The 21,135-nt window shown below is 39.2% G+C and overlaps 1 protein-coding gene across 1 annotated transcript in view; it reads left to right on the top strand.

The window, feature by feature from the left end:
• The first annotated feature begins 10,320 nt into the window (after positions 1-10,320).
• zbtb16a (zinc finger and BTB domain containing 16a) overlaps positions 10,321-21,135 on the top strand; it is a 163,478-nt gene continuing 152,663 nt past the window's right edge. The window contains exon 1 of the mRNA XM_031868968.1: positions 10,321-10,537. The gene's annotated coding sequence lies outside the window, so the exon portion shown is untranslated. The remainder of the gene's footprint in view (positions 10,538-21,135) is intronic.

The following is a 21,135-nucleotide window of genomic DNA, read 5'->3' on the forward strand; positions in this document are numbered from 1 at the left end:
AAAAAAAAAAAAAAAAAAAAGCAATGAAAAAGATAAAAAAAAAAAAAAAAGAATTCATGGGTCTCTTTCTACAGTGTCTTCTGACCAGGAAAATGTAAAGACCTCATTCACATGCCTTAGTTCCTTTTACGTCAGTTTCTATTTGCTTATTTGTCACAGAAAAAAAGCAAAATTCGTACTTGTAGTTCACCCTCTCTCTCGTATGTTATATTAAATTGATAAATTGTTAAATACGGAAACTATTTTCTTGTAGATAACCATGGTTGGACTGTAGCTTTACTTCACAGATTACTGCCCTCATAATGTATACACATGCAAGACTGCTACCAATTACCAATACTACTATTCTTTATGCAGTATGGTCATCATCGCGGTAATGATTATGGGTCTTTCCTCCTTTGTTGATATTTTGTTGTGTTTAAACAATGTGCAGACGTTACTGCCTATTTACCTTTTTCAGTGTGTTATTTCCAGAGATTAGAACATTAGCATGCCTGTTTTTGCAAAGTTACTGTATTTCTGTACATGTTGCTGTCATTTGTTTCCTCTTTAGATGTTTTTTTTTTTTTTTTTCTTAAACGTTGTCTCCATAAGGTTCTAGCTGAGAAACCCTCGAGCTTAAACTATGAGAAACGGAAGCTATTAAAGTCAAAGTTTAGGGGTTTTAACCCTGTCTCCCTAAAAATTCTGTTTATACTGTACATGTATATTGGTAAATGGTTCCGCCTAATACATTATGAAAGAAATTATTTTGTTACTTTGGAGATACGTTCATTAACATTTTATTATGTTGATAAAAATCAAGATCTGGATGACATAAAGTTTCTTTCACAACGTATTTGCTGTTGCAAATTAGCTGTATATGAGCGTCATTTTTAGGAGACAGGGTTGGGTTGGTTTAGGGGTAAGGAAATGGTCACATAGTAGATTACAATTGTGATCCTTTTCAGGGGCCAAATCCGTCCAATTTTCCAGACTTCATAAGTCATACCGTGTCAACTCGGATGTCTCATTCCAAAGGAGCTACACTGCCTTATTTTGCCTGAATTTGACGGAAACTGTATTCTGAAATCCACCAGTCTCACCAGCTCGTACTGCTTTCAGTCCTCATCCACCCGTTGAAAATGATCATGTGACCAAATATACCACGTGTGTTCATGTGAGCACTGGTAAATATATTATATCAACTGGACCAATGAACAAGGATGCTACAGGATGTAAATAATGCCAACTGTTTCTTCTTGGAAGTAGCCAATGTAGTGAAAGTTGATTAAGTTATATAGATAGATTTACCAGTAACATGGCACACTATTGAGTCTTGACCTGAAAAACACCAGAACTCTGCCTGAATTTAGTTTGAGGTCAAGTTCCTCTTGGTCATTTTTGACCTCACAAGTTGAAGTATTAGTTTTGGTCTCTGTGGCGTTCGAGGTGGGAACTAGAAATGAAGAATCCTCTGTACACGTCTCATCTCGGTCTGGGAGCCCACTAGCCTTTCCGCACCAACGCTCGTAAACCACGTTCTTCAAAGGAAGCGACCCCTCTGACGGGACACCGCTCACGTGTGCATCGCCAATATGGCCAATTGGTTTTCTTTCCGTCGATGTTAGTACACACCTTTATCTCCTTCTCTCTCACACATACACCTCACCCTTTCTAGAGGTCTCCTTTAACACATTTCGGATCAGTTCTTTAACTGACAGGTTTGGGGCTTAACAGTGACTCAAAAGGCCACGTGTGTTTTGTCAAAACAATTTCAGTCAGCAGGTTTGAACTGAGAAGCAGACTTTTTTTCTTGAAAGAAAACAAGCCCTTGCAGGCTTGTTGGTCAAACTCGCTGAATTCTTGACACACCAGTTTCCACTGCCAGCAATTGCTCTCGAATAACACATTAAGTTTGTTTTCCTTGGGGTCAACCGCCTTCAACTCACCTTCTTCTGCGGTTCATAGCCATTGTTGCCTTCTCTGTGCTAACCACTGTTGTTCACCGCTTACAACTGATCGGCCTGAGATTTCTGCACCTCTTTAGTGACCGAACATCTGTTTCTCTCAGCCGTCGTTTTCTCTCTCTCACCACAACTTGTCGTCGGAGTGAGTTTGCATCATCACTGCTTCCACCATCTTGCAGATGAGTCTTTAGTCTGTGTGTGCCTGCAGTGATGTGACATATGTTGTAGGTTTAGTGTAGTTGTATCACTTTATTCTAGATTCACTTTTAGCACTTCTTAGCACAAGGTCCACTTACTGGGAATGTTCTGGAATATGTCTGGAAATTATTAAATGACTATCTGTTATGCCTGGCCATAAGTTATTCTAAAAACAGGAAATTCTAAATTTGTTAAGTTGAACAAATACTACAAAGCCAAAAAGTGAACACAGACTTATGTAGTGGTGTGTTTGGACAAGTTTTAAAGGACTGCACTGACTTACTTGTGTAGTTTAACAGTTTACCCAGTGTCTGATAGGACTGATTACATGCTCATTATCTGTCTCCTATAGATGTATCTGTTCATTGTGCATGTTCAGTGGCCACAGAGAGCCAACATCAAACCTAACAGCAGCTGAGACCTGTTGTGCATTTAAATGTATTGTAACCAAATGTCATCATTTTAATGCCGAAACAAAACCCAAACTGCTACACCCATGAGAGCAGGCAGGACACTGCATTTAGTTTAGCATGTGGCAGTGATTTGATGGGTGGTTGGCTAATGTTGATGCATACATCACCAGTCTAAACACTCCAGGCTAACAACACAGTAGAATAAAGTCAACCAAAAGAATTAAGATTTCGTGAAACATTGTTTTCTTCATGTTTTTAGTTACAAAATCAGGTTAAGTTGGTTTAGCAACAACTCTTTCTAGACCATGCTGATTTGTGCCAAAAAATACACACAGTAAAAATAAATAAGCACAATATTCAGTTAATATGCCCTACCAAAAAAACGTAGTATGCGTTAAACAGGTACCACTTTTACCAGCATCTGACTATCTCTGTCCGCTTAAGACCAGCTCAGACCATCAACCAGTCAGCTCTATAAACCTGATCCAAGCACAAGTTTTTACACATTGCACCCCATGATGGATATTAATAATGAAGCTTGAGACTTTGGTTGATGCCAATTGGCTGTGGTTATTTAGCATGCACAGCTTTGTTAACATTTTAGCATGCACACTGAACAGAAACACCTCAACAGAGGTGACTTTGTTATCAGTCCTCATTAAATATTTGGTAAGATAACCAGCCATTAAACCCCTTAAAGGCAGTCTAAAACTAAAAACTCTCAAAACTAAAAGCCCATGTCTAGCGATTCCTACTTAAAGTAACTTGCTGAATAGCCTAACTCTGAAAATGTGGCTTAAATGGAAAGACTAATAAGGGGTCTTTAAATGAATTCAGTCAGTGGCCGTTCAATGCGTGACATTCGGAGCGCGTGCCCATACGGGGCAGGCCGATTGCGTGACCCCCCAGAAGTGCCGCTTGCCACATTCTTCATCGCTCATTGACTCTAGGGAAAAGAGGAGGAGTTTGGTCATAACATTAATATATTCAGCATCCATTCTGTAAAGGTATGCTCCATACGTCATGCTCGTCTCTGGCCGCACAGCCCCGTCCCCGGGGGAGCTCTTCGCTTGATTATTTAAAGTTTATTAATATTGCGCCAAACCCCACACTACACTTCCCATAAGTCCCCACAATACACCCGGCGAGTATGAAGGTTCTTGAGATATGCGAAAGACTCAGAGACAGACAGAGATTGCTTGCTTTATGGCTAGATTTACACACTCGATCCATGAAGCATAGCCTTTCAGGGGTCCTTTTTTAACCAAACTGAATCATGTAGAAACTTGGCCTATTTTAACTAACCATCAAGGAAATTGGTGTGGTGTCTGAAGGTCTTTTTTAAGAAAGTCTGTTTAGAAAGTCAATTAAATGATTTCAAAATGTTCTCTCCCAAGCTAGTACCCTGCTTGGGATGTAGAAGGTAAATAATTGAGTCAGACCATTTTTTTTTTTGTACAGTGTTCCTCCTACCTTCGACTGCAAGCTAGTACCCTGTGAATGTGTGAATCCATTGTGTCCTTTGTCGTAGAGTTGAGCAAAATAGTTTGATTGTGTAAAGATGTAGTAGTATGCAACAGAATTGTCCAACGGCAACGTACAGAGATCTAACAGCAGCAAACTGGAAAGACACAGTGCCTTTGAATAAGAAAGTGGTGGCATGCATTCCGTTCCTCTCAGTGTCTGTCCATTAAAAGTTTCACATCTCCATCTTCTGCTGAATTCCTTTTTCATTCACTACATTTCACAGCTGTGAGTTGAGCGGCGCTTGATTCAAATTGTGTTGTAGATTCAGAATGGCTGAGTCAATGTGTTCCAATATGTATGATGGGTCTGATTGTGGTTCATTACAGACTTCTTATTTTTGGTGTGTTTTGCCATCAATTCTATCGTTATGATGGAAATTGTACTTGCCAAACAACTGCTGAGTCATATGGTTATTCTACATACATTTTAAAAACTAAAACTAAATTATGAAAAAAAAAAAAATTAAATGACATGAATCATATCTTATTTTCTTTGGTTATTGTGTCATATACAGATATGCAGTGATAATTGCTGGGTAATATTTATGTTGATGTTGTCCGATGTCAAGTCTCTATTTGATAATCTAATGAGATGACATGATACATGATGGCTAGCAAAATATGTCAATACTGACAAGCTGAGCACATCTGCAAGTTGAGGGAGAAGTCACGCCTTTCAAACATAAAAGCAGCAGCAACAAAAGAGGAGAAAAAAGAACAAGAGGAGAAATGGATAAAGCTCCTTTAATTAGATTCCGTTGGCTTTCCCACGCCAGCCCACAGTGTGTGTGTGTGTGTGTGTGTGTGTGTGTGTGTGTGTGTGTGTGTGTGTGTGTGTGTGTGTGCTTCATAACTGGTACCTAACTTGCACTGGGGCCTGTCATAATAGCGTGGGACGGGGCCCGATGTAACTACTGAGAAACTGAGATCTGAGAAAGTGGCAACATCACTGAAAGGAAGTCCAATAGGGCAAAAAAACACAAGCAGCATCAGACAGGTTGTAAAGATGAATGAAAAAATAATGATACCGAACCTGTTAGACCCGTTCCAAACCAGCATTTCAGGTTTGCTCACTTTCAGTCTTACTTTCAAACAAAGGGGATTGCAACCTGCCTGACAGCTTGTGTTTCTTACCTGGTCAACAATGTCACCATAACAAATGATGGCCGAAGCTACAGAAATAGAAGCCACGCTGTAATAAACCGGATTTACACCTAAAAAATATTTGGACATACTGACACCTCATCCTTGATAACTGGCATCACATGAGTCAACCACATCATGCAAACCATTACATTACATAACATTGCATAAGTATCAGACACAATGACACTTTGCTCAGGTCCCATATTCTCTAAAGTATCTGAAATTGTTGGATTTGTCAGAAGAAAGCATGTAAAATATATTAGAAATTAATATCACAGTTTCTAATATGACAAAAAAATAATAATGAAGGCTTAATGTATTGTATTGATCTTCTGTCAAGTGTTGTGTAGCTTGTAGTCTGTTTCCCAAACGCTCTATTTTTTGCTTCAAAAGAAAACTGTTTTGGCTTCACAAAGCTATGATATGTAATTAAAGAAAGGGATAGTTGTCATAAGCAAATTTTACTTTTTCTGCTGAAATACAGTGTAAAAATATACAAAAACAGCCATGTGAGGTTTTTTTTGTTTTGTCCACAAACGTGCTCAAAAATGTTCTGAAATTGCAAATGTGAGACCAAGTTTACCTGAAAACCTTTTCTGCCCATGTTGGCTGCTCCTGAGATCCTTCTGTTGAGGACATTGGGGTGAGTCTGTCCCCATTGTTCGGGTACCTCAGCAATGCTGGAATGACACAGAGGCAGCCTTGCATTTTTCTCTTTGAGTTCACCGCTTGAGTCATTCAGAATAAAGACATCTAGGAGATTTTTTAATCTTGCTCAGCATTTGCGAGGAGGAGAGAAAGCAACATGCATTTTTCAGTGTTTGAAAAAGAGAGAAAAAAAAACATCCTGCCAAGGTTCTCTGTCGTACAGTAAGAATCACCAACCCACAGCTGGGTAATACCCAAAATGCTTCATATTGAGTCAGACGGGGGACTTGAGCCTCCACTGGCAACAGCAGGTCACTGTCTTTGATCCAGAGCTCTTCTCTGTAAACAACAGCTCTCATACTGTAGGCCACGCAATGGTAGGCTCTCACTCCTCTGACTGTCCTCTGTCACCAGTGTAAATACTGAGTACTAACTGAGAAAAGGAGGAAAAAATATCATGACTTCTGCCAGAAATTATTGTGTTCAATAAAGGTTAAGAAAAAACAAAGCACATTGTCCTTTTGTCCTCAATCACAAGGATTTTGTGGTGCTTTGTAGCATGTTCAACAGACTTATTTAAAATGAAATATATAAATATCAATATGTTGAATTCAAGTTTAAAATGTATATTTTTTACAAACAATTAACAATTTAAGCACGATACATATTTGCTGTTAAAATACCATCTATAGTAAATATATAAAAAATATCCAGAATAACCCATACAACATTTACAATAAAGAATTGTAAGGGAAATTCCCATTTGAGAAAGTACAACTAATACTAAATACTAATCTATAATGTATTAAATTGCTTTAACTCCACAAGTATGTGAAGTTTATAGAGAGCAAATCCAAAGGTAAATGTTCACTGCTGATGCTGCTGTTGACTGCTGACTGCATACAGTAGCCGCTGCTCTGCCGCTGCTCTGCAGCCAGAGACACATTGGTGAAAAACAGTTTGCTCACTTTTATTGTTTTGGGTGTGTTTGGCTGACACGTAACGGAACCACACACAGCTGAGTGCATCACCGCTGCTAACAGTTAATGGACCTACACAGATGACTGCATCAGCGGCTGCTCTGCGGCCAGAGACTCTGTGGGGGGGTAAACAGTTTGACCTGTAGACTTGAAGCCTAAATAATCATAATAATTAAAGTATCTGTTATGTGAGACGTGCGTGAAAAACACTTCTGGCATGGTCTAGAGGCGGGGCTAGCCTATTGTGCGTTTTGCATAGTCCATTCCTGTCTGTTTACTATTAAAATCTTTGACTTCATCCAGAGTCACTCAACACCATGCAGGAGCGGCAATTCATGCAACAGTGAATTCCCGAGAATCTGATTCAACTGGTTTTATTGTCTCTCTGTACTGTGATGACTCTGTTCTTCTACTCTGTCTTCTCTGTTACATGGAGAGGGAAACAACAAAACAAATGTAAAAGCTGCATATGCAGACACAGCATACTTCCCCTGTCATTTAGAGATTCCATTATGCTCTTTATGGTTTCCTTTATAAATCAGCCTTTGCTAAATATCTTGTTAACAAGCGAGTAATGGCATTTGATTTCAATTCAAACCAGATTTATTTTTAGTTTTGAGGTTATTATTTAAATGTTTAATATTTATTCCAATTATTATCTACCCAAGATCTTCCTCAGTGCCAGTTTTTTTGGTACATTTTGTAAAAACAAAATTGTACTACATTGTCATTTGCAAGTGCAAATGACAATGTAGTGTAAAAATAATTATTTTGTGCATCTCCATTAATCACAAAGAGTATTTTGTGATGTTTTTCCGTGTACCATGCAGCTGTGTATATTGACCACTAGAGGACAGCATGTTCCTGACATACAGTGACGGCCAACGCTGTTGAACAGCTAAATCACAGGACTTGCATGTTTTATATGATTTACATGATACAACTTTTTGTTTTCATTAAAAATACTATTGATATTGAATTCACCATAATTTCATTGTGAATTAACTGGAAATGATCCAATTCAGAGAATGTTAATAACAACCACAATCACATGGATCCTGGGATGCAGTGACTTCTGTGGAGATCTTGTCTGTGCTCAATCCGAGCTTTACATACCTCATGAACACTTTTCATTAATCCCACGAAATTCTCAGATTTGTCCATGAGGTGGCAGACTAACTCAATTTAACAGCAACGCCCACGTGTTCTATGGGGAACGCCGATCATATGTTGGTTAAAATGTCTCTAAAGTAGGAATATGACTCACCACAAATGAAGGTTACACAGACTCTTTGCAAACGGCACACGACAGAATTCCGTTTTATATTTATTTACATGCAAACACTTGCAGTGATTAGAAAAGTCTCGAGAGAGCACCACGAAGTGTCACTTTGGATCTGTGTTTATCCAAATGACTAATAAGACTGGATGATGATTCACTCTGTAATGAGGAGGCATGACAAATGCTGGTCAATTTGGGTTTTACAAGTTCTCAAATTCCACCACATTTCAGAAGGAGGATTTAACTTACATTCCTTCGTGGTCATTTATTTGCCGACTGGTGACACTAATCTCTTTGTAACGGTCACATAACACGTATAAGATATGATGCTGCTCCTATAGAGATGGTGTCTAAATCACATGAGCATTCAAATTCATCAATAATTAGGCATTCTGAAAATAATGAATACTTAAATTGTACATATACATGCACACCTGTGTTTTGGTTATTGGTTCAAAGGAACCCAAGAGTCATATACTAAATATAAATGATCAGACTCTGTGTCTAAATTGCCATTTAGACATTCTCCTCAAAGCTTTATGCCATTCCTCCTCCCTTCTGCTGCAGACTTCATTTCACTGCCACCATTAAGCCCAACTTTGCACACCCCAGATTAGGGTCCTTTTCAGGGGCGCCATCCCTCCCCCATACCATAACAATGGTCCAGTGTGGTCCTCTATGGCCTGGGATTGATCCTACACACAGATAGCTAAAGGCAGAAAGCCTTGTGGATATTACCTGTCTGAACACTCATTTATTTCTGCGGTCACACATACACACACACACACACACACAGCCTGAAGCGAATGTTAAGCTGTTTGGTACACACCTCACCTACCTCTTGGTTAGAGGGAGTCAATGTGTAGTAATGAGTTAATTAGTAAAAAAGCTTGTGCCATTTATACAGCTTCTTGTCAACCTTTTGTCATGATCAAAGGTGCCACATTTGAAGCTTTAAATAACAGCCAGATTGATCAAATTAAACAAACCGCAACTGCAGTTAGTGAAAAGCATGGACACAGCATGTGTCACATCAAGCATCACTTTCTGGAATGGACGATCATGTTTGGAGGCAGAAAATCAAAAAAAGTGGATGGGGTATAGAAATAGAATAGGAGTAGAACAAACATTCCAATTTAAATCAACGTAGCAGGATGGTCAGAGTGGCAGCCATTCTTATGTGTACCTTTGCAAACAATGCAGCAAGCTAAACCTCTGTATAAACTGTGTGCATAGCATACATATATAATATCTTGGAGACAGCAACCTATAGCCATTTAGTGGAACTTCATTTTCTGTGCACTGCTTATTGTTTACAGTCCGATTAGCAGCTTGAGATGTGAGACTGGAGTTGGAGTTGAGAGACGACGTGTACGACCAGATTGTTTCACAAGTAGCGAGTTTACAAGCTCATTTTAAAGCAATTAAAAGATAAATCCTCACAAGACAATAGCCGGTGGGTGCCGACATTGTATTTCGGTTTGTTTGTTTTCTCTCCAAGACTGTTTACCTGCATCAGATTTGATTGGTCAAGGCTAATAGTACTAAATTAACCAGAGCGCTTCTGGTACCAACATCTCTTCCCATTGGCTACAGATTCTGCATATGAATGCATGCTCTGTTCATATAGATTAGGTTACTCCATATTGTCATGTGATAGGATCATATAACATAATGTGTTAAGACCTGAAGATTATTAACATGCCAGATAAGAGACGGTCAAGTGGTTTGCAATGAGTAGTGTCAGTCTCGTGACAACGAAGTTCCTTGTTTCAATCTTCGTTTCGACATTTCCTCACTGACTTCCCTTCAGGAACTTGAGGAACTTCCCGAGATGGACCATTCGAGCGTTGAGGGAGTGAGTCAACAGCCACATAGATATCAGGAGCATCTTGTCCTGAATGCAAAGTGGGCAGGTCAATTATTATGTGTTGCCCGGGCTGACAGAAAAAAACAGGTCTAAATAGAGGATTTAGACCTGTTAGACTAATTCAAATGCAATATTTTTAGAATTTCTAAAATTACACATTTTTTACAAGGCTGAGGTATTTTTGACAGTAACCCTTTACAAAAAGTAATGTGAATAAAACCCTTTTTCTTTTTGAACCTATTCTGTTTTTTCCATGTAGCACTCTCACAGCACTTGTGTCGGTTAATACTTTAAGGCGAAGCAGTTTTGGCTGCATGTGATTATATTTTGCATTCAAATGTAATATGCCTCCGTGCACTAGGTGGTGTGTGTATAATAAAGGCCGAGGCTGGCCACAGGAAATGTAAGTTCATGCCAGTAATTGCAGGTGTTGCTGATTTGGAAAGAAGCAAACAGTTTTGGACCGTGTGGTCGGACAACATCGCATGGCTGTATTTGTTTTAACACAAAGGATCATGGGCAGAGGTGAGTCCATGAAGTAAACATGTGATGAAGAATTGGTTAAGATTGGATATCATTTAACTGAGCCCATGTCAAAACAAATCTGATCAATCAGCAGCCCATTGCGGCTAAAGTATCGGACCGTATCACTACATGAATATGCGTCCCTGTTTTTAAAAGTTAGAACATTCTTTAGAATTAAAACATTTGCTTAAAACAGTCTTTTTAAATGTCTTGAAAATGTATTGTGCACATGTAACAACCTAAATGTGTTTAAAAAACATGTATGTGGCTTCTTCTGTGGTTATGTGAAAGGTATTTTTCAAATTAACAAAAAAAAAAAAAAGGTTTATTTCTGTCAGTGCAGAATATAAAGAGTAAATCATCCCCTGTACTGGCTGCTGCAGTCCTGTCTGTTGAGGTTTCGGTACAAAGTGTTCTCTTCGTCTGCCCTGGGAGAATTAGCATCATGATGATATTCTACAAAAACAAGTGTTGGTAGTACTTTGTGCCAAGTGTAAGCTTGTAAACTAGTGTAAACAGTCAAACGTATTCAGTGAAGCTGAATTGATTTGATTAAACAGAAGGCCACACTTCCCATCAAGGTCAGCTTTGTTGAGAAGATTAGAGTGCAGGCTGACTATACCTGAGGCTGAGCTGCAGTTTGTTTTTGAAATACACACATAAGCAGATGTTTGCACCGCACATTCCCTCTCTCTTTTTGTGTGTGTGTGTGTGTGTGTGTGTGTGTGTGTGTGTTTTTTTTCTTCAGATTGTTGAAGAATATTTGTTTTTTCATGCGGGAGCCACGTTTCAGCCTTCTCATTTCCACACAGCTCCTGTCTTGTCCATTTTTTCGCTTTTGCCTCAGCAAAGAGCCAGCCAGCCATGCATTCCTATCCAGAACACTCTGCTTCATTTCTGCTTCCCAACCTTTAAATCACATCAGTGTTACATCATAGCGCACACACACACACACACACAGTACACACACACAGTACACACAGCTCTTACTTCCTGCTGTGGCAATGATGCCAAATATCTTTTTCCTCACACAATCTTTTTCTCTCTCTTGTAGTTGCAAAGAGTCATCGTCCACATGTTTGTATCTGGTCTTTAGCTTAAGAAGAAACTGTTCTGTTTGTCATTCTGCATCGACCAAAATATTTTTGGAAGGATATAGAGCTCTGTTTTCTAGATGTACTTGTGAGAGGATAAAATGGGACATTATGTTTCATAGACGAAACAAATGTATACAAAAAAGTCATGGCATTACAAAGATTAAAATGCATTATCATAAGAATATTGCAAAATGTTAAAAACAAAAAAAGCAAAGACTATTCACTTTTTTTTTTCTTCAATATATGCTCTAATTGTCTAATATGTAAAAAAGACAATGCAGCTTGAATATCTAGAAAATAACTTTTGAGCATTATAGGGATAAATATATAACACACAACACTTCCTAAGACCAGTGAAATGTTGCTCAAATTGAGTTCTCCTAGCAAATTTAAAGATGTATTAATCTTAAATATGCATCTTATTTATAGAAATCCTACCAAGCAAATTGTTCTTTACTTGTTACGAGAAATTCTAATAAGTAAACGCTCTGTAATTCCCACAACAGATAGAGGAGTTTTTTAGACTTAAAGACAGAGGAGGCTTTATTATTCGATTAATCTAGTAACATGGTTAGAATCTCATATTATATTTGAGGAGCAGCTTAACTCGTACAGAATATATACTGTATATGAGTATTCATCGTATGAGAACACAATTTAACACAGAAATGAGGCAGTTTAGAGCTTTTACAACCATCTCTGATGTAGAACCACTCCAGCCCATTGCTGGTGTAAATCAATGAACAGCTGCACAAACACATTATTTATAGGCAGTTATATATTTGGTTAGTCTGAATAGAAGGGGAATACATAAAGGGGTATAGATGGGTAAAGAGGGAAACATTCCATTAATAATTGATGTCTCAAATGTTTTTGAGAACAAAAGAAAAGAAAATGACACAGCTGCCTCGTGCTATATTTCGCTGTATTAATACATGTGTACTCTGTGTCAGAAATTGACACATCACGGCCAAGGTTTGAGGAAAAACATGAAAGTGATAATGTACAGTAGGATATTTTTCTTTCTTTTTTAGCTTTTTTTTCATAGGTTGAACTTCTTGTTGAGCAATAATTACGTCTGTTTGTGTGCTTTGGTGCACAGTGTAACGACCAGTGTGCTGTCAAAACAAGTGTTTTGACAGCACACTGGTCTTTACAGAGTAACAATAACTGACAGATTAGCATAATACACTTTTATTTACACAAAATAAAAAATATATATACGTATATCTAAGTAGTTAAATGAGGAATTGTATTGTCCAGATCATAGAAATTTCCCAATTTGTAAATATTTATTGCATTCACATGTGTTTTACAGAAATGCCGACTGCCCATTTTCTTTTCTGTCTCAGCGTTCTCTTATTGCACCGGACCTTTCAAAGAAGTGCAACAGGAGTTCCGGCAAATTACAGAACATTCGGTTTTTGATCAGCAAATCTTCAGAAAGGGGGCTTCTTCAAAGAAATAACTTCCCACTTCACTTCTTAAGCTGAACAAAAACTCCTCTTAAATGAATGGCTTTTGCTCACAGCTTGTGGCCGCAGCTGGCAGTATTGTTGCCCACTCTCGTCCTCTGGCCACAGAACAGACAGACAGAGGATGAAGGGCGGCAGAGGCGGCTGACACAACAGGTACACACATGAAACGACTGCAATTATTGCCCTGCCTCCTTCTCAACACCACTGCCTGACTTGACAAGGTGTTGGTTGATTTATGTTATTGTTTTTCTTTTGTTTTCTCAGGGTGGCAGGTTTTCCTCAGATGCCGTTTTAGTGTAGCATCAGGATAAAAAGCTCAATGTCTGATTTCTCTTTTTTTGCTTTAATGAGCCACAGGAATACCTGTAAAGTATTTCAGGCTGTTGATCATCAATAGAAGAAAATGAACAAAAACAAACTTTGAAAACAAAACTTCAGCGTCACCGGGCCCCGAATGATTTTTTTTGTCTAAACAAAGTAATGTCACTAACGTTAACTTCACAATAACTCAACAACACTTTGGGACATTAACTCCGGTCTCAAACATTGGTCTTGAAAGTGTTTGACCCATGCACCTCCCCTCAAACGGTCCTTCTTACTGTTTGTACTACGTCACTAGCTCTGAACGTTGCATATTCACGTGGATTTGTTTTATGTGTGTCCAACACAACAGGGGATCCTAATTGACTTTCCATAGGCATTCTTTCTGTGGTGCCGACACGTAAAATTTAAAAATGACGTGTCTCCACCATGTTATGCACTGTTAAGAGGTTGTGGTAATTTTACGTATTTCTGCGAGATAACGTTGGGCATGTTGCACCGCCATTGTTCCTACAGTAGCCCAGAACGGACAAACCAAACACTGGCTCTAGCAAGGGTCTTTCACGTTTTGATGTTGTAGTGGCAGCTGGAATTTGGCCGTGCGACTGCGCCTGAAGTAATGCACTGTAAAACCTAAACAGGTTCTGCAATGCAGAGGCTCAGGCGCCTGAACATTCGTAAGAGAACACACAAAACATGAGAAATAACTTTTTGGAAGATATCATACAAACAGTTGTATGAGGATATGTTGCACAGCAACACATCAGCTTTAAAACCATGACCTGACAATGGTCCTCTCTCTTCTTTTAGCCCAGCATAGAAGTTAAGATAGCGTAATTCTTTTTGGGCTAAAGGCCCCGTCATGATGCCACACTGGGGCCCAAACAGCTCCAGGGGCTTAGGGGGCCACAGCTGGGCCTGGGCCCAGGGATTGAAGAAATGTACTGTGTCGGAGCTGTTGTCGAGCTGTTTTCAGTTGTTGTTGCACCTCTGTGGTCTGTGTGATCACGACCTCAGGCACTTCCACATTTGCTTCACTTGTTGCCACTGATGCTAATGTGCATTGTCCCCTTCCTTTTCTCCTAATGTGTGCTCAATAGCAATGACAAGAATGAATGGGTTTGAAAATGTACGATGTATGAAATGAGTTACTTTGTTATAATGACTTTCACTCAACACTACACACACTGCTACAAAGATGGGGCATAGTCGCATGCCATTTAGCAGCATTTGTGAGCTACAGTTTTTTCGTCATCTCTCTGTTGATCAGACCTCTGACTTCTGTGGCTCCACTGAAGCATTTTGTCTGGATTTCACATTGACTACAAGGGTTTGTTCAAAGCTCTCCCTCTTGACATTGAGTTGTTTCGACACTTTGTTGATTAATGCATCTGCAATTTGAGCTCAGATGATGTCCTCTTTGTTGCTCTGTTGTCTGATGTTGCTTTGAAAACTCACATATCCAAGTGCTGATTGCCAGACTCCTTGAATAGCTGACAAAAGCTGCTAAATTGAATTCAAGCAGAAACATTCTTTTGTCTACCTCTTCCATGCTTTATATACTATTCTGCGTGAGCTGTATGCGTTTACCCCAATATCACCTATTATTCCTCACTACTTTTTTATTTCTTTCTGTTTCATATTATAGTACTATGATACATTTTTGTGTTATGATCTGATGCTCAGCAAAGTCTTCATTCACTGCCTCTTGAATGCACACACGACGGTTGAGAGTGAGCTGCAGGGTCAGTGTGGTTTATTACAACTTTGCTCCAATTTCCCGTGATCTTGTCCATAATTTCAAGAAGTTATAATAACATTGTTTGGTTGTTGTGATCTTACAATAGAGCGATATTGCTTCAACTAAGTGTGGCCGGGCAGGAATCACCATGTTTTTAGGAATAACAAGTTCAGGCTATGAATGACATATGAACAAACCCGTCTCTAAAAACCTTCCAGACTGGAAAGTTCTGTGTCTGTGAGTGCTACTGAAGTAGGAGAAAACAAATTTTGAGGAAAAGGCCTTTAAAGATATGAATTGTAGAACTCCATACATTTTGCTGGACACTATAGGTGAATAGGGTAAATACTGTAACTAATAGATGTCACCATGAAATGTCCCCAGTTGATTACTTACATGAAGACGATTCTTTTTTGTGTTACAAGTTTTCTGAAATGTTATCTTTAAACATGCAAATAAGGCATCATCTTTTGCTTGATTTAGGAGAAATCTACAGACGCAAATAGAAAAGGTGTAGTAAAATAAACCTCTAAATGTGTATTTTGGATGTTTTCTTTCCACTAGTAAGAAGACATGTTAAGGAAGCAAAATAGCCCGAAATCTCAGAGTTGACCAGTGCATGAAAAAACGATGATTTTGCCTGGGGTATCTTCCCTCCAGTCGAGATAGACCGAACACAGTTCTGGTGAAATTCTGGTTTTGAGACTTTAAACCATCCATACTCTTATTCAAGGTGACATCGCACCTTGAATAAGATATAAGGGAAGGGTGATGGGAGTTAAATTGGTTTAGAGAATAAATAATCAAGGTTATCCTAAATGATTCCAGCACATATATTGGGGGGGGGGGGGGGGGGGGGGGGGGGGGGGGGGGAGAGAGAGAGAGAGCAAAGGATTAGCTGTGAGGACGGAGCTTCCCTGTGGTGAGCAGGCCTTCTTTTTCCCCGGAACACTGTAAAGTGATTACTGTGTCGTTTGCCATCGCTCCACTGGTTTAGCACTATGGACACAGCAGCTTGACTGCCTCCATCCAGCACAATGGGAATCCGAGTTTTTACATGCCTTTAATTTAACGAATGCTAAAAAAATAAATGCACCCACTTTGTGAAAGTTAAAACATGATACGTTAAGAATTGTGTATGTAAATGACCATCGTGCTGGAATAACCAGCAGGAAGAAGAGAGCGAGGGAGGAGTTCAGAGGAAGGGTTTTGAATTCTGCTCTAGACAGCGTGATTCTTACATTTTGTGTACGTGTGTGTGTGTGTTGTGTGCTGTTGGATGGGAAAAAGACGACGAAATGGGTGATGTCAAGTTTCCATCTATTTCATGCATACAGTTGCTTTTCAAAATAAACTTCCAATGTAGGTTTACTTTCACAACAAAAGTACTTGGCTAAGCTTAGTAAAAGATTGTGGTTTTGGTTAAAGTAAGTTTGTTTGTCACGCAAGTATCACTGGTAAAATAGACGTTACGCCACAAAACTACAGTAAAGTAATTAAATGCTGACACCCAGGAGACATGAACAGGAGTCTCCTGGGTGAAAGTCCTGTGATTGTTGTATCGGTACAACCTTGACTGTGATTGCACCACATTTGTCCAGGAAGGACAAGCAAATATATTCCTCTGTTGATCAAATTTTGGAACAGAGGAATTCCCCATTTCAAAAGGGATTTCTGTGTCTTGTGTTAACTGGGTCACCTATGCACAGTGTCCAAGAGGCAGGAAAAGCCTCCAGTCTCTTTCACCACAGGGTCTTGGGTGACAGTAGACTTCAGTGGGAAGAAAAGACAGAGTAAGCTGGGCAGCACCGTAGACTGATGAGGAGGAGGCTGAATAATACACTGATCTAAACATCCCTTTTATTCTTTGAATAATTCATTTTCCTTTACCAAATAACATCTGAGATGATGAATTTGTTCAGTTCCTTTGCCGCTTTTCTTTGATCCATATAACTGTGAATCCACTGTGTTGACTGCACCTCCGGGATATTATTAAGTGTCCTAGAGTTACAGTAATGGATTAAGAGACTCGCATATTGTCTATAAAGCATTACACTGAATCTAATACATTATACCAATCATTGAAAATGCATTTTAATCTTTTTGTTTTTCTCTTTTCTCCTTACTGCCCATCTTTCCGCATTTATTTCTTCACCCACCATTTCACCATTGAGCTCTTCCCTCACTCATTACAGTGATGTGAGATTAATTTAAGTACACAGACTTCCTACTAAACTAGTCTATCTCTGGGCTTTTTGGCCCTTCCAAGATGTCCATGTAATCTCCTTTGAAAGGAAAGAGGCTATTAAGCAGCCCTTCAAGAAAGGATGGAGGGAATCAAACTGAAGGCAATTGAACACAGGTAAACAAACAAATTCACACAGTGACACTGGGAAGAAATGGAAGTGTGTGTGTGTGTGTGTGTGTGTGTGTAAAAAAGGTTTTTTCTTATGCCCTTTTAGTTTTCTCTTCAAGTATTCAGCAAATATCTTGAATGTATGGTTACTGCAGTTTCAGTAATTATGGCAAAAATGTAATGGGGTTACACATTTTTTCCACTTCATTAGAGAATAAAAAAAGACGACAATAGAGTGCTGCAGGAAAGAATGTTTGAAACCCTGAAATGAGTTATAATTGTTTGCACTTCCGGTTCCCTTGTTTTGAAGTCAGTGGTCACTGTTGCATTTCCACCATAGACTGTATATAAGAAGTGGACGTAGTCATCGTGACTTCACCCATTGATTTGTGGATTGCCGTTAAGAAGCCTCGAGCTCGGCAATTTTGTCGTTGCCATCTTGAAATAAGGCCGTCGCCATGTTTTTTTTTGTAACCAATGTGCTGAAGTTACCATTTTTGGAATGCAGAGGACTGACATAGAGACGCCGTATGCGGCTCTGGTAGCAGCAGCCACCTGTCAATCACAATAAGCCCGCCCTAAAGCATAATCCACTTTATTGTCTTTTTGACTCTAAATGGGACTAAATGTTACTAAATTATTATCATGATGTACTGAAGAAGACTTGAAGCTAGTGATTGAGACCATAAACTCAAGCTTACGATGTTTACTGAGGGAATAAATCAAAGTGAGATGTAGGATCATTTTCTCATAGACTTCCATACAATCGGACTTCTTTTTGCAACCGGAGGTGTTGCCCCTGCTGGTCAGTAGAGAGAATGCAAGTTGTAAGACACTTTCGTATTGGCTTCACACGGCAGAACCGGAGGTTGCCGCCTGATTTCCACAAGGAGTGGTTGAAACGTGCTTGAATTGAGCCCTTTTTGAATAAAACACTTCTACCTTTACAAGCAGTAACAGCCGAACAACCACGATGATGATGATGAAAATGTGATGGGGATTACTCGTGGTGAACCTGCGGAGAAAGTAATTAGCTTACATTAGTAAAGTGACAGGAAACCCAACTCCAACTGAATGAGTCTACACAGTAACTTCTGGATGTGTAAATAAGCAAAGGTTTGCAAACCAGTTTGCTCCATAGATTTAAATCTATTTGATATGTCAGTATTGTGTTCAGTACATGTTTCCACCAAAAAAAAGCTACTACAGATTTAATGTCTTCCTACACTGTTCAAAAGAAAAGCAAATGCCCAAAGATTTGTATTCAAAAGATTATTAAATGTAGTTTATAATGATGAGTCTTGACTGCTTACTGTACACTGACTCATCAAATTTAGTTTTGCATTTTTCACCCTGTTCTTTACAGACTACATCTATAAAGGCCCACGTACTTCCCACAGGCTTGAACAAATGTGAAGCCTGTGGAATCTGGATTCCCTGAGGAAAGACTCGGTTCGATGTACAGTGAAATCCCCCTGATTTATTTGGTCAATGTCTGCCTCATCCACTCTCAATGTACAATGCATAAGAACCACCTGAGGCATGGGAGGGAATTGATCTCCTGTCAGACTGTAACTGGGGCTCTCTCCTCTCAGACTTTTCTGTTGTGATTTCTTCAGCCAAGGAGATCAGCTCACACTGGTGAAGAGTCTAAATGGGTTCAAATGCGTTAATAATTAATGAGAAAATGACCCCACCAAAGTCCATGTGGGGTTTTGTGTTTGTCTGAGCAGGTTTGTGTCAGACTGTGTATCGCTGTGTATCACCTGTCTCACCCAGAATAGAGTCAGGCCTTGAAGCTGCGTTAATGAACTGAGAATTGAATTAGAAATTCACATGTGAGAGATGAAATTAAAACGATCACTAAACAATAGCTCTGTTTTAATTAACTCTGATCGTCTTTTTCTTTTACAATTAGCCTTATCAGTGTTCAATTAGCAAATATAAAAAAATATAGTGAAAAAGAGATGATTAGGCAGTGTACTACTCACAGATACAGAAGTCCAGAGAAATACATGAAGCTCCCGGAGAAAAGATGTTTTGTCTGCCTGCCTTGTCCCATCTAATCTTTCCATTCCTCTTATTATGTTGCTTTGCTCAGAATGATCTCCACTCAGGAGTGAAAATACAAGCTAAAAGCTATGATGATTCATCAAGTTAATGTTGTCTTCCCCTAAAAAATAGCAGTCTCAGTGTGGCAGCCTGTCACATGCAAATATATGTACATACCTCAAGGTATTCTGTATCAGCGACATTGTTGCTTGCATTGTCATACATTTCTTCAATATGGCTAGATATCACAATGGCAGAGCCATCATTTTAATGTATAAATGGCCCAAAGTCTTGTCAAAAGAAATGAAGTCACTTGTATTTGGCTTTGAGCTGCTCAATTTTTGCGTTTGGCTGAATCCAGATATCCACCTTCTTCAATTCTGATCATTGATGTTTTCACTGTACTCACTGATTGAACCCTCTCAGGCACTTGGTTGAAGTATGTAAGACCCCAAAAAAGTCCCCAGGGGGCACTGCAGTTTCCAGAACCAGATTAGTTCAGGTCTTCCTTCCAGGACCTTCACATTCAGAAAAAAATCAGTGTTGCCATGTGACCTGTTTATGGTGAGTCTTCAATGGTAATCCTATTTTGTGATGCATACTTTCATTGCTTAGTACATTGATTTAGGAGTCCATGCAATCGATGCTCCATCAATTGGTAAAGGTACATTTTGTCTTTTTTCTCCTTTTGAACGATACTGTTAACAGTTATTAACCTGTGTGGCAAATTGTTCTCCCGTTGTTCCAACTTGACATGCCATGTGTTCATTCAAGTATTTATTCATGCCAACGCAGTTTTAAATTCACATTGTAAATTGATGAGCGTGCACGAGGGCTATGGGCAATAGCAATAGATTCGGTCAATCCATGGTGATACTGCTTATACTGATAAACTAATTCAGCAAACCTTAATTTACATCATGAACTCACCACTTCGCCCTGGTCATTGGGGTCTCTCCCAATTCTGCCTTAAGGGTGTGTGCCCACATTGAGTTGTTTAGGAAATACTTTGTTTTCTTGGGTTTGAGTACAAGTTGTCGATTCTTTGTAGAACACCAAGAGAAGGATACACTGCCCAAAGGAAAACAAACATATTGGTCTAACCTCAGTATGTATCATGATTTTAGTTATCACTTTTTGAGGTGAAAAGTGCTCCCTTCCTCTCAATTCATTCATTCTCAATCTTCATTTTTTTTCTTCTCCTTTCACTGGCAAACTTATCATATTAGTAACAACCAAAAAGCCTCATTGTAATGATCATCGCTTGGTTAAGAAATGATTACGGAGTCTTAAGTCAAGGTATACTCTTCACCTGAAACTGACCACACAGGCCCAGTCTGTTGGGCTGCCATTCCTTTACCATTCAAGACAAGAGGAGTATTGATCCAGAGGATTCTCTGAAGCGCTGTAGTTTGTCCTCTGAGGGTGCAGCTGACGGCTTGGAATGAAGAAGTAAACAGGCACTTGGTAAATAAAACACCTAGGTCAACATAGCCATTTCACCCAGGTTACTCTGTGTGTGTGTGTGTGTGTGTGTGTGTGTGTGTGTGTGT

The sequence above is a fragment of the Anarrhichthys ocellatus genome, unplaced genomic scaffold (assembly GCF_004355925.1).
Source record: "Anarrhichthys ocellatus isolate YVR2014 unplaced genomic scaffold, GSC_Weel_1.0 scaffold45, whole genome shotgun sequence".
NCBI lineage: Eukaryota > Metazoa > Chordata > Actinopteri > Perciformes > Anarhichadidae > Anarrhichthys > Anarrhichthys ocellatus.